The sequence below is a fragment of the Phacochoerus africanus genome, chromosome 4, assembly GCF_016906955.1.
Source record: "Phacochoerus africanus isolate WHEZ1 chromosome 4, ROS_Pafr_v1, whole genome shotgun sequence".
Classification (NCBI taxonomy): domain Eukaryota; kingdom Metazoa; phylum Chordata; class Mammalia; order Artiodactyla; family Suidae; genus Phacochoerus; species Phacochoerus africanus.
In genome coordinates this window covers 118464143-118478184 of record NC_062547.1, presented here as the reverse complement: position 1 = coordinate 118478184, position 14042 = coordinate 118464143, and the positions used below count along the sequence as shown (strand labels likewise).

The 14042-nt window shown below is 44.2% G+C and overlaps 1 protein-coding gene across 2 annotated transcripts in view; it reads right to left on the bottom strand.

The window, feature by feature from the left end:
• The window catches only part of KCNN2 (potassium calcium-activated channel subfamily N member 2), a 432831-nt gene extending 421805 nt beyond the window's left edge, over nt 1–11026 (bottom strand). The window contains exon 1 of one of the 2 annotated variants that reach the window (XM_047778437.1): nt 10454–11026. The gene's annotated coding sequence lies outside the window, so the exon portion shown is untranslated. The remainder of the gene's footprint in view (nt 1–10453) is intronic. The other variant, XM_047778439.1, reaches the window with a different exon arrangement.
• Nucleotides 11027–14042: the final 3016 nt, after the last annotated feature.

Here is a 14042-nt window from a genome sequence, read left to right as displayed (position 1 = left end):
ATCAGTGAGAACTGAAATGAGAAGGATCTGGGAAGTTCCTCTTTCTTTTTCTCTTCCACGCACTATACCAAGGTATCGTTGCTTTTTGCAACCCTTCCAGAGAAGCCCAATATAACAAGGAAGATAGTGTAGAGTGACACTGTGTCTCACCACAGCCATTGCTGAACAGCGGCTATTGTGACAACACATGACATTACATTACACTGAATCACATCACACTCTCTCTTGCCTTGTCACCCTCACTCACTCTCTGGGGTTGCACAGCCCAAACCAACTGATAGCACTCTGAGCGCTGCCTTGGGCTCTGCTTTCTAGAGAGCCCAAGGGAAGGCATAGTTGAAGCTACCATGGCTGAAGCTTCCTGTTGACAACAGTGAAATCTCTTTGTCACTATCACTATTAATTTTATGAATATAATCAATAAGCATTTCCCCTTCAAATATTTAGCAATACTGTTTGAGTTTGCCTTGCACTTTGATCTGGATGACAAATCAATCATTCCTCATTTATACAGCACCCTTCGAAATTCCTTATTTGCATTATTATTACCAATAAGTGCAAAGAATACACTTAGGTTTCAGCTATATGTTGTTCCCAAACAAACCACTCAAAATGAAATGACTTAAGGCAAAGATGGGGGGCGGGACTTGCCTGCACAGTTCAGATCCTGGTGGTACAAGCTGGGGTCACTCACTTGGTCAAGTTCAGCAGTTTGCTGGCCGGGGCTAGAAGGTCCAAGAAAGCTTCATTCATATCTATGTGCTCAGCTGCTCCTCCGTGAAGTGGCTCTTTCTCCTAAAGGCAGGCTGGAGTCTTCTCACAGCAGTGTAGATTCAGGAAGGTCAGACCTCTCCCATGGAGGCTGGCTTCCAAGGGGGAGGAAACAAAAGCTACCAGGCCACAAGCTCCAGAATCCATTGTCACTGAATTATATTGTTCAGAGCAAGTCACAAAGGCAGCATGGCGTGGACAGGAAATAGACCCTTCTCATGACAAACGGCGTGCATGCAGAAAGAGATACTACTGATGGCTGCCATCTTTGGAGACTACCTGCCACAGTGATTCCCAGACTGGTCTGCAAATTGGAATCATCTGGGGACCTTTTAAAACTTTAAGAGCCCATTTCACACCCGACACCAGTTAACTCACAATGAGGGGACGTGTAGAACACAGGCATCCCTTTCTTTCTTTTTAAGCTTCCCAGGTAATTCCAATATGCAGACACATTTGGGACTCTCCCAACTTAAAAGAGATTTAGAAAAGCTGAAGAGCCTAACTGGCAATCCTCAGTTACGCATGATTACGTGTCATTTCACAGCACGCTCAATGGCTTTCCTTGGGTTTAAAATTTAAGCCAAACACCCATCACTTCAAAGCACAATAAAGCTTTGGAATCTGCCTTGTAGGATGACTAATCTTCCAGTTTGCCTGGGACTGAGTAGTTTCCTGGGACCCAAGACTTCCGGTGCTAAAGTCAGGACTGTCTGAGTCCAACTGGACAGGTGGTCACCCTAGCATTGCAGGAGTGGTGATGTTCTGGCGAGTGTGGTTTCTAACATCCATTCCCACTGTTTACACCTGAGTTTCCTCAGAATTAATAACCTAGGCCAGTGTTCCTTGAAGTGTGGGCCATGGACCTGCAGCATTGGCATCACCTGAAAGCTTGTTAGAAATGGATGTTTGGGGAAATTCCAACAGAGTCAGAATAGCTGAAATTAGGGTCCAGAAATCTGTTTTGAAAAATATAAATTTCAAAGGGAAGTATATCTAATCACCCGTGACGGAACATGACGATGGAGGATAATATGAAAAAAAGAATGTATATAAATGTAGAGATGGGTCAGTTTGCTGCACAGCAAAAATTGACAAACACTAGAAATCAACTATAATACAAATTTTTTTAAAAAAAAGAAAAACATGAATTTGAGATGCACGGGTCTGGCCTCCCCGTGCTTTCATCTCCATCTATCTCCATTATTCTACATAAGGCAATATCAGGTTTCTGATTTGTAGTAAAAGTATTAAAAAACATAGGAAGATTTGATGTTAATTGACGGGAGATGCCTTGACCAAGGGCATCCATCATCTTCAGATACATATATGGTAATCATCATTTTGGGCATGGTTTTTGCCAGCCATTTATCTGAGGGGCTGTATGGAAATGTTTTATATCAAGTTAGAGGCTGGAGTATGGAAGGAAGGGCATGCTGAGCACAGCTGTCTGCAGTTGGCAAGGCCCACTTCCGCCAGAACACATCAAAACCGTCAGGACAAGTCAGGTGGTAAATTTTTCTCTCACCTGAAAGGAAAAAAGTATCTCTTAAAGCAGAAAAAGAAAGTTTTATCCGAAAACGAATGCCTGGTTTTCAATGTGAATTCACAGTAAAAACATGTCGGTTTCAGTAATTTAGAAATTCGGCTCTCTTGAATAGGCTTGCGCTGAGGTTTATGTAGTACAATGATGAGTTCTGCCAAGCAAATTAAAACCTTGAAATGTCAATTATTTTAAAACAAAGATTTGGGTTTTTGTTTTGAGGGTTTGTTTTTTGGGGTTTTTTTTTTTTTTTTTGGTCTTTTTGTCTTTTTTTCAGGGCCACACTCACCGCATATGGAAGTTCCCAGGCTAGGGGTTGAATTGGAGCTGTAGCTGACTGCCTATACCACAAACACAGCAACTCCGGGTCCGAGCTGCGTCTGCAACCTACACCACAGCTCATGGCAATTCGGGATCCTTAGCCCACTGGGAAAGACCAGGGATTGAACCCACATCCTCATGGATACTAGTCGGGTTCATTAACCACTGAGCCACAACGGGAACTCCAAAACAAAGATTTGTTTTAAGAACTTACCTGTTTATATTCAACTGATGTTAAAAATCACACATGAATGTTATTCATACAGGAAAGAAGAGACTCTCCTTCAAAACACTGTGTTGGTACTACTACTGCATGAACTGAAAGTAAGAGAAAGATATTTTTTAAAACACTCCCTCACACTGGAATTCAGGCTTTTTTAGGAATTCAGACCAGTCTCCCTGCCTTCAGAACAAAATTTTTAGTTATGTTTCTTTACCACTCAGTGAACACAGAACTTGATCCCTAATACAGTGAAGCAAGTGGAATTCTTAGAGCCCTTTAAAAAATTCCCCTTTGATAAATGATGGCTTTTAGTTCTCATGTGTTTAACAAATGTCATATTTAAATTCAAAGAAAATTTAAATTTAAATTCCATTTTCCCCCTGCATATGATAAGATGAAGTCACTGTGGTATGGTTAAAGATCTGGGGAGGGAGATTGCTCCATCAGTATTTCTGAACTGATACAGTCAAAATTATCCTCTTGTTGCACTGCAGGTCTGGCAGGAGGTGTTTGAGTTGCCCCACCCTGACATTCTGTGGGCAGCAAAAATTCTTAATAATACCATCCACAAGACACAAAATGCAGTGGATTTGAAAACTGCATTTTCTCAGTAACAAATTCTCTTTCCCATATTATAGTCACATGAGTCTATGAGGCTTACTTTTCCTAATTAAATTTAAAACTGTATATATTCTTTCTTTCTTTTGCTTTTTCAGGCTGCACCCAAAGCATATGGCAGTTCCCAGGCTAGGGGTCGAATCAGAGCTACAGCTGCCAACCTACATACACCACAGCCACAGCAACACAGGGTCCAAGCCACATCTGCGGCCTACACCACAGCTCATGGCAACGCTGGATCCTTAACCCACTGAGCAAGGCCAGGGATGAAACCTGCATCTTCATGGATACTAGCTGGGCTTGTCACTGCTGAGCCACAATGGGAACGTCCTATATATTCTTTATGTAAAAAAACCATAAGCAGATTTTAATCAATAACGTATTCTATATCTGAACACTTCTAAGTATTTCATACATGACCAAAAGCAGTTAAAACATCTCTGAGAAAGTGCAAATAAGTTGTTCCATTTTTAAAAAGGTTAAAGTGACTCCTATATTCTTTCCCTAATTAGGAGAAACATCCTAATCAGGAGAAACATCCAGGAGAAGCATCCAGTACAATGACTGAACCAGAATTGTGAAACTGGGGAAGGAAAAGATTCTTCTGCCATTTCCTTCACTCCCCAGCTGCACAAGCATAGTTAATCAACCTAGCTTCTCGCACAGGTCCCTTTTCCCAGGGGAACGGTCACAAACCTCACCTGGGCTTTGCCTTGTAGCCAATACCAGCATGGAATCCTGGAGATCAGAAGGGCTGTACAAAGCTGACCGAATGGGATGAGTTGTCAGTTTAAGTTTACAGAGAGCAAAGTTCCAAGCAGGAAGCTAAACTTGGCCATCAAATCCAAGCAGGTGAACTCCAAATCAAAACTAAACCCCAAGAAATGTACATATATATATATGTGTGTGTGTGTGTGAGAGAGAGAGAGAGAGAGAGAGAGAGAGAGCGACTGGGTTACTTTGCTGTACAGTAGAAAATGGACAGAACACTGTAAACCAGCTATAATGGGAAAAACGTGGTGAGCTAGACAGACCCCTGCACGGGGACCATGGAAGAGGCTGAAAGGACATCACAATATAAGACAGCTTGCCTCCCGTAAACACATCTGTTCAGTGGCGTCTTAGATTTCATTCATAAAATGGGAGTGGTAATCTCTACCTACCTCATAAAGTTGTTAGGAAAAATCAAATGAAATAATTCAAAATGAACTCGCTTGGTACATTGTAAACATATGTGCAAATACACGGGACCGCCACTATGACTGAGATAGGCTGGGGCCTGGGACCCCTTTACCAGAGAGCTTGCACCTGGACCGACATCTTCTTGAGCAACAGAATACTAGGAAGCCACAAGGAACTGAAAATAAGTGTAAGAATGCCCAGTTGGGGCAATTGGGAACAATAAGATACAAAAAGGCCACAAAAGGCCACCTGCCATTTCCAAGGCGTCAGGAGCAAAACCAGGGTACTGCACATGATCCCTGAACAGAGCACCACCAAGGGGGGTGCAGACCATCCAGGCCACCCCCACAAACCTCCCTCTACCCTCACTCCATTTTAAGAATCAGCCTCTTGGGTTAGAATATGATGGAAGAGTGTATGAAAAAAAAAAAAGAACGTATATATGCATATACATGTGTATATATATATACGCATATGTATGTATGGCTGGGTCACTTTACATACAGCAGAAATTGGAAGGAACATTGTAAATCAACTATACTTTAATTAAAATTTCAAATAAATAAATAAAGAGCCGCCCTCCTCTGGAGCAAACAAGGGCACTTGTTTCTTGTTTTCACTCCCTCATGCTGCAACATGAGCCCAAATAAAGCCTTGCCTAATTTTTTCCTTGGGCCTCTTACCACTTTTTTATTGATTAAGGAGTTCAGGGGCCCAGGTTGGTAACATCACGATGTTGAGACCATTCTTCGCAGCACTGGCCAGGGGATCTGGCAGTTGGGGTTTTAGACCAGAAATAATCCTGTGGCTGTGCATATTGGAATTGTTGGTTTATTTGTCTGCCTCCCTAATGAGACTGTGATTTCCTTGAAAGCAGGGACTGTGTCTTAGTCATCACTGCCTCTCCATTTACATAGTAAGACATTCAATCACTGTTTATGGAATGTTGAATGAATGAATAAATTCTGAATCCTCACTGTTACTCAGCCTCCTGGCTGGCCATGAATTAAGTGCTGTGAAACACTATGCGGCATAATGTGAGAAATGAGATGGCAAACACCCATGTGCCCAGGAACTGTTCCCCGTCTGACAAATATGGTGACTACCTCATAGCACAGGCACCTCTGGAAAGGAGCCTAAATTCACAGAATTAGAAGCATTTCTTGAAGTCCACCAATAAAGAAGGCATTGATAATTAAACGCCTTAGAAAACAGAATACCTTAACTTTTACTTTATCACTATTATATGTCAAGCACCAAGCTAAGAAGCTTCACAACATTATCTTATTTAAAACTCTCCATGGAGTTCCTGTCATAGCGAAGTGGTTAACGAATCCGACTAGGAACCATGAAGTTGCGGGTTCGATCCCTGGCCTTGCTCAGTGGGTTAAGGATTCGGTGTTGCCATGAGCTGTGGTGTAGGTTGCAGATGTGGCTCGGATCCTGCGTTGCTGTGGCTGTGGTGTAGGCCGGTGGCTACAGCTCTAATTAGACCCCTAGCCTGGGAAAGTCCGTATGTCGTGGGAGTGGCCCTAGGAAAGGCAAAAAAAAAAAAAAAAAAAAACCTTTCCATGATAACATAAGGGAGGTTTCATTATTATCCATATTTGACAGATGAAAAAAACTAAATCTATGAGACAGGTGAAGTGGCCTCACCAAGCGGCATGCAGTACAGCCCAAACTGAATTCCAGATCTATTTTATTTCAAAGTTTACATGCTTAAGCAATATTGCGCCCAGCTGTCTGAGAAAAGAGAGGTCTCCATGTATTCATCATTAGTGAGAATGGGAAGGGCTCATCCTGATCTTAAAGCCAAGGAAAAAGAGGGGACGGTTCCTCCTCTCTCCTGCTCCTGCTTTTACAATTCCTGCACCTGCCCCATAAGCCAGTCACTGTGCTGGCACCAGAGATACACCAGTGAACACAGACAAGGGGCAGTGTTTGAGGGGAGTCAGACAAGTAAAGAAATGTGAACTGCAATGCAAGGGTGGTGGCTGGGGAGATAGAGGTCAACAGAGTGATGGAATACGACATGGGTCCGTATAGATCCTGACGAGAGAGGGTATTGTGAGAGCAAGTGCTGCTAGGAGGCCTGGCAGACCGATGGGATGGGATGTCTGGGCCGGGAAGGCATCAGCAACCATTTTCTAAGTGATATGTCACAAAGGACAGCACAGCCTGCGTTCCCATGGGTCTGGGGGTGGTGAGAAGGTTATGACTGGTCCCAAACTGCTTACCTGGTGATTATCAAATCTGTCTGCAATATACACTGGCTGTTAAACCAAACCTGTGGCTCCATTAGCACCTCTCTCCTCTTGCTGATTTCAGCTGTCTCTACCCCTGCCAGGTCAGCCACTTTCTTTGGCTGAGTGCCTGTGCTAGCTCACTGCTTCCTCATCTGCCTTCTCTGACCCTCAGGGCTCTTCTGGAAGTCCTGGGTCCCCACTCTCTAGTCCCCACCATTTCTGGCTGCTCTGAATAGCTCTGGGTATCACAAATGACAATGGCCTCAAGACCCCTAGGTCACATCCTCCCAGTGGATCAGCACCAACATCCCACTTGCTTCAGCCTCAGGGGGAATCGAAACAGATACAGCCTGGCAGGGTCCAGTCACCTAGGATGCTTCCTCCATGCTCCTCTCTTTCCATGTCTATATTGTTAATGCATCCTTCTGCTATCTATTCAGTCAATATTTATTGATCACCTATTTCTACTTTACCTTCCTCTGAGGATAAAAAAGGATAAAAAAAGGACAAAATTTCTCTGCCCCAAAGGCAGTCATAATCTGACAGTGACAACTTAAGTGGAAGAACTTGACCAATATCATCTACAGGATCACAGTTCACACATTTAAGTCTCTTACACCAAATTCTCCTTCCAGCTTCAGACTCAAACCAGCTTCTTATCTGACTTGACCCTCGTCTGTCTAATACCATTTCTAAATATATCTAAACAATGACTTTCTTCCTTCCCCTGCTCTTCTTTTCTGTAAACAGCATCAATATCCTCACAGACAAATAAAAAATTCAAGTGTTACCTGTGACTCTTTCCCCTCTAACCCCTATGTTAATCTATCAACAAGCCCTGTCCATTCTATCTCCAAAATATGTCCTGAACCCATCTTTTCTTCAAGTCCATTCTCATGGCCCTGATCACCACTGGGCTGCTGCTGGCCCGTAGAACCCTTTGGGCAAATTTGAAAAAGATGTCCCCTCCTCCAGGCCCTCACAGCTCTGTAACAGGATGATTGCTGGCAAGGGAGCAAGAGCTATATTTTGACCTCCACTTGACCTCCAGCTTAGTGCCTGATGCAGTAACTAATCCGCAGAAACACAGTGGCACTCCTGCCACCATCTTCTCCCCTCTCCTACTGCAGTGGCCTTTGAAATGCCCCTCCCATCATTTCTTCTCTACAGAGCCCCAAGGTAGCCTTTCAAAACATTAAATCCAATTTTATTTCACTTCCCTGCTTAAAACTCTTCCATCTTCACCTGGACCTATAAGGTCCTGCAGGATCTGGTCCCAGAACACCTCTCTGATCTGCTGGCTCACCCCTACTCTGGGTGCCTTTTTCTTTCTGAAAAACATCAAGTTCCCTTTTCCCCTTCTGTGTCTACCTTCTGCTCTGTCCTACCTTCCACTTTGAACCACAGTACATAGAATGGGATTAATCTTAATATTTGGTTTCTCATTCATTAATTCACACAAGGCCTGCCAATATTTCATTATTTACTAGTTATTCTTAGCAATGCAATAATCACAACTGGCCCTACGAGCCAAAACTCAGCTGAGACCCTGCCACTGACTCACCTCTAATCAACCATATAGTCATACTGCTCCTCACCATCTAAGGTAACCATACGTAAAAATCTCAGGTTCTCATTCTCCTGCTTTCCTATGTAATACTGTTAAATTGCATCTACATATAAGTGTCTAAGTGTCAGACTGTTATATTTGAGGAATTTTCAATATTATAAAAGATTATCATGCTAAATGTAATCTTTCAGCCAATTTTTCCTTAATATTATATAGCTTATATGTTACTTGTCACTGAGTTCTTTTTGATTGCTGTATAATATTCTTCCATGTGACAATATTAGACTATTCATCTATTCCTTGGTGATGTGAATTGTAGTTCTTTCCAGGCTTTCATTATTGTGAGGCAGACTTATGAATATTCATGCACATGTTCTCCCGTTGAATATGTATAAGAGTTCCCAAAAGGTATAAATCTAGAAGCGAGATCACAGGTATATGAGTGTTCAAATCAGGATATAGAGCTGTTTCCCAGAGTCACTGTGCTAGTTTATACTTCTACTAGCAAAGCTGGAAGGTCCTATGGGTCCATATCCTCTCTAATCACTTGATACTGTCAAACTTTTTAATTGGGGGCCAACCAAATGGATGTAAAGGGATACCCAATGTGGCTTCGATTTGCATTCCTGTAATTACTAAGATAATAAATATCATATGTTCATTAGCTATATGTATTTCCTCTCCTCAGTGCTTTACAATCTCAGCCTGAACGTTCCCACCACAAAGAGAATGTCCCTGTCTACTCTCCATGTGAAGGTTGCCACTCTCTAGTACATTATTCTGTTTTTTTTCTTTGTGACATCTACCACTATCTGAAATTATCCAGTCTTTTTGCTGATATATTGTCTCTCTCCCTCAACGAAAGTATAAGCTCCAAGGATCTTGTTTTCACTGTTCACTGCTCCTTCTCAGAGTGGATGGGTGAAAATGTGATGACAGTGATACATAATAGATTAAGAGTTGTGTTCCAGATTCAGATGTTCTGAGTTTCAATCTCAGCTCCCCATTTAAGAGCTGTGTGATCATGAACAAATTACTTAAATCATCTGTTCCTGACTTGTCCTATGTGTAAAAAAGAAATAATAGTAGTCCTTACTTCATGGGGTTGTTATGAAGTTTAAATGAGCTAATACTGTAAAGCTCTTAGAACAATACTACAAATATAGCAAGTGCCCCATAAATGGTTACCATGATTAACGTGTGATTATAGGTATTCCTACTCCATGGTCATGGCCAGAGTATGCAGAGACACCAGACCAGCCTGGATCTAAGGAGCCTCCTCCTCTCCCACTCATTCTACAGCCTCTGGTCTTGCAGATGCCCAATCCTGCAGCCTAGAGAAAAGCAGAGAGGTGCCCAGGGAAAAGTTGGGCGGGGGGAGCAATTTATTCTTGAAATAGCCTGGTCATCCCACACATCAAGAAGTTAAATAACAGCACAGAGCAAGGGCTCAACAAGGCTTGATGAACAAATGCTTCATAAGCCATCAAGCCACACACCCTATAACCTCAGCACTCCACTACACAGAGTCACAACATAATCCCCTCTCTTCCTTCATTTTGGTTCAGATTTTCAAAGAGGGGGAAAGGAAGTCAGAAAGCGGGATGGCAAAGAAATAAAAGTAGGCTGCAAAGGAGAGGGGAGCAGGGAATTCAGGCAAAGGAGAAAGGAGGGAAGAGAGAAGAGATAAAGGGAAGATGAGAAATTTGAGGTCTCACAGTGGTATCTGTGTCTAGTGTAGAACATGAAAATGCTGAAAAGAAAAGCGTAAAGGGAAATCCCCAGGCACCCGGCGGAATTTTTCTTTATAAGGTATGAGTGGGGGAAGGGAAAAGGTAAAGCAGAAAAAGACCCGGGGAGCGGGAGGGGGAGAACCAAGGAAGCCCAAGGCAAACTTCCTTTCAACATCTTGCCTAGGGGAGGACGGTCCCCATGAAATCTGTGGCCCCAAGTCAATGTCACCTTAGTCCGGAGCTTACCTTGTTCTGCATACGGGAGCCCCGTTCCATTTGGAACCTTCCTTGTCTCAAAGTGGTAAATGCGGCCTTGGTTAAATGCGCCAGGAGGCAAAGGCGAAGTGATATTCCACTCAGAATTCCGGCAGGTTCACTGGGAGAAACCGTTTCCATTTGAGAAGGATCAGGAGTCCTGGCCAGGGACCAGCTGTCTCTCTGGGTGTCAAATTCCGTGATAGTTCGCCACCCGGGAGGGCGCCTCGCCCCTCCTGCTCCTCCCCTCCCAGGCTGGGAGCACCCGCTGGGGAAGCCCGGGCCGCCCGGTGGCCACAGCTCTGGGTCCACCTTCCAGGCCCAGGTCCACCTTCAAGGGAGCCCAGCACCCCCTTTCCTGTCCCAGCTAGGGCACCGACCTTGCTGAACGCTGAATCTGCTCACAGGATGCCCTGCTGGGACTGGGGACTACCTCCTTCTCCAGTCCTTGGCTGGCAGGGACGAGCCGAGACGGCGGGGGCCGGGAATGCTCAGGGTATTGCCGACCTTGAGGCTACCGAGGGGTGTGCATGCGCCAAAAATAAAACACACACACACACACACACACACACACGCTGATAGTTCTTCCAGAGGAAAAGTGTCCAGAAGCAGTATGGGGGAGGGAACCCTACGCTTAAATATGACAGCCAATATTATTCCCAAATTTGGGATGATTTTAATTAAAATATTTGGATTTCAGCTGCTCGATTTTTTTTTTCTTTTTTTAAACGCATGGAACAAATTCCCTTTTATGTATTTTAAGGCCGAATTTCAATGTTAACCAGAGCTGCGGGGGCAGGGAGGGAGAGAAATCCTAGATTGTGGTTTTCCCAGTACAAGAAACAACCGCGTCTTCATTTCCATTCCCAGCGTGTTCGCCATCACGCCCTCCCCGCCGCCGCCCGGAGCTGCCAGGTGTTGCGGGGGTTAACGCCGCCCGCCGGTCCTCCCAGCCGCGCAGGCTTCCCCGGCTGAGAGCGCGCTGCGGCGGGCGGAGGGGAGGGGACAACAGGGTAGGGGACGGGAGAGCCGGGGATCTCCCGCCCGCTCCCCCTCCGCAGGAGCTTCCAGCCCTGCTCTATTTATAGCTCTGCTTCCAGCTGCAGCGGGGAACTCACCAGCGGCGCTGAGCCTGTGGAGCTGGGAGAGCCTTCCAGAGGCAGAGGCTTTCATGAATTCTGTGAATGGCAGAAGTGTTTGATTGCTAATGTTCAGTCTATCTTTCACGTATTCCAAGATTTAAAAGAGAGAGATGGAGCCAAGAGGATTTTAAGGCAGGTGAATTGCAGACAGGCAGTTTGTCACGCTGGGACCTTTTGTTATCGAGTGCCTGGAAAAAAAATCCTCCGTGGATTTACTGGCTTCAGGCTCATTTCATATTTTCTGCAACACTCAACCTGTTTGGGTTTTTGCCTGTCAGTCACACGGTCATAACAAGTTGGAAGTGACTTCAAGGGCAATGAAGAATAATATCTGCAGCCATCTGATTGTCTGCTTACTGGGGGCTCTCAGGGCTGGCTGTCAGCATAATACACACATCTGGGTGACCTCTGTGTCAGATCCCACACTGAGTCCCTACGAAATGCAGGCTGGTTACAGTGTCACATAAGGGTTCCTTGCCCCAGTGGATACTGGTGACATAGGAAAAAACAATATCTGCTGCTCTGAGTCTTACCTTCAGCATAATACAGAGCAGACTGCACCATACTAGAAGGTTGTGAACGGATACATGACTTCCCAACCACTTCCTTCAAGTCCTCTTTCTATAACAGTTCTTGAGCCCTTGGGCTGTGCAAAGCCCCTAAAGGACTCCTGGGTGCTTCAGAGGAGCACCCAACAGCATCAGCCTTCACAGAACTTAGCCACAAGGGCTTCTGACAGCTAGGTGTGGAGGGAAGCCTGGGCCCCATCAGAGGGCACTCCTTCAGGTGTGACTTGGGGGTGCTAAGCCCTCCGAGCCCACCTCTTCTCTTTTACCTTCCAGCCTCAGGGTTTTTCCTTTAGAGCTGAGCCCAATATAGTGAGAGGTTATTATTGATTTAACTCTATTTCAACAGAATGATCCTACAATAGGGTTTCTAATTAATTTAACTTTGCAATTAAAGTGGAAACTGCTTTTGGTTTAAGTCCTTGTTGAAACACTTTTTCCTGTATTCCCTTTCTGGCCTTAGAAGCGAGAGGGTACTGGATGTACTATTTCTGGGATGAGCCAGGATCCAGGAATGAATGGGGGAAACTCAAGAGAAAGGCTCTGGAGCTCCATGTCCTGAGTTCATCCTGGCTGTCTATATGATCTGTTGAATTTACTTTACCTGATTGGGCTTCAGTTCCTTAACTGTAAGAAATGAATACTAGTAATAGTAAATACTTCATGGAGTTCTTGTAGGATTTAATCTGATCATCTACTTAAGTTGCTTAGATCAGTGCCTGGCCTGTGGTAAAGCTCAGTAGACATTAAATATTATTTACTGCACAAACATGAGCTGGAGTTGATTTGGTTGAATTTGTATAAAGAGGCATTTAAATAAAATCTATTTTATCTATGTAAATCCAGGACATAGGTAGGTTTCTAAAGCAGATTCCATGTAAACAGGAGGTTCCTGGTCACTGACTCTGCATTTTCTTCTTCCACTGAAAGAATACATCCCCTCAAAAGGCCTTTAAAAAAGTCCTGCTGCTAATCTATGTAAGATACACTCTGACACCCAGGGTAAAGAATCACCCACTTATAGTGGTTCACTGCTGTCCTGGGAATAATACTTAGATATATGAAAAGGTTTTTAAACATAAAAACACTCCATGAAGTTTTCCAAGGGACTATGAAGAGGGCGTATTTCTATTTTGCTGAAAACTCAAAGCTTAACACAGGTTTGTACAGTGTCTTATTTCCCCTCCTAAAAATTAGGCTGTAGGAGTTCCCACGGTGGCTCACTGGGTTAAGAACTTGACTTAGTGTCCACGAGGATGTGAGTTTGATCTCTGGCCTCACTTGGTGGGTTAAGGATCTGGCCTTGCTCTGAGTTGTGGTCTCAGATGTGGCTCAGATCTAGTGTTGCTGTGGCTGTGATATAGGTTGGCAGCTACAGCTCTGATTTGACCTCTAGTCCAGGAACTTCCATATGCTGCAAGTGTGGCCCTAAAAAGGAAAAAAAAAAAAAAAAAAAAAAAGAAAGAAAAAGGAAAAAAAATATAAGGCTCTAGAAGGTAATAACTGGGCTCTGTAAAGAGTAGTCCTCTGACCGAAAAGATCAATTTTTAACCCCAATTTCACCCTCCCTTTCAAAAGAAGAGAACCCCTGATTTTTGGACATGCAGCCAGATAGATGTGTTCTGCATGTTATGGGCCACGAGCTATAAAATAAAGTGGCATATGGAGGCTTCCAAGAAACCTCCCCCAAGAAACTTGGCAGCGGTAGTTCTGTACCATGTCCACCTAGCTAATCAGGAGCAACGTTTCTCAAATTCCCTTTCTCTGTATGGTCCTGGGCTAGGATGGGGCACAGGAGAAATCCGCACAAGGTTAGGAAGGCAGAGGTGAAGTGGCAGCGATGTTTACTCCAGGAAGGTCAGTGTCCGGTCA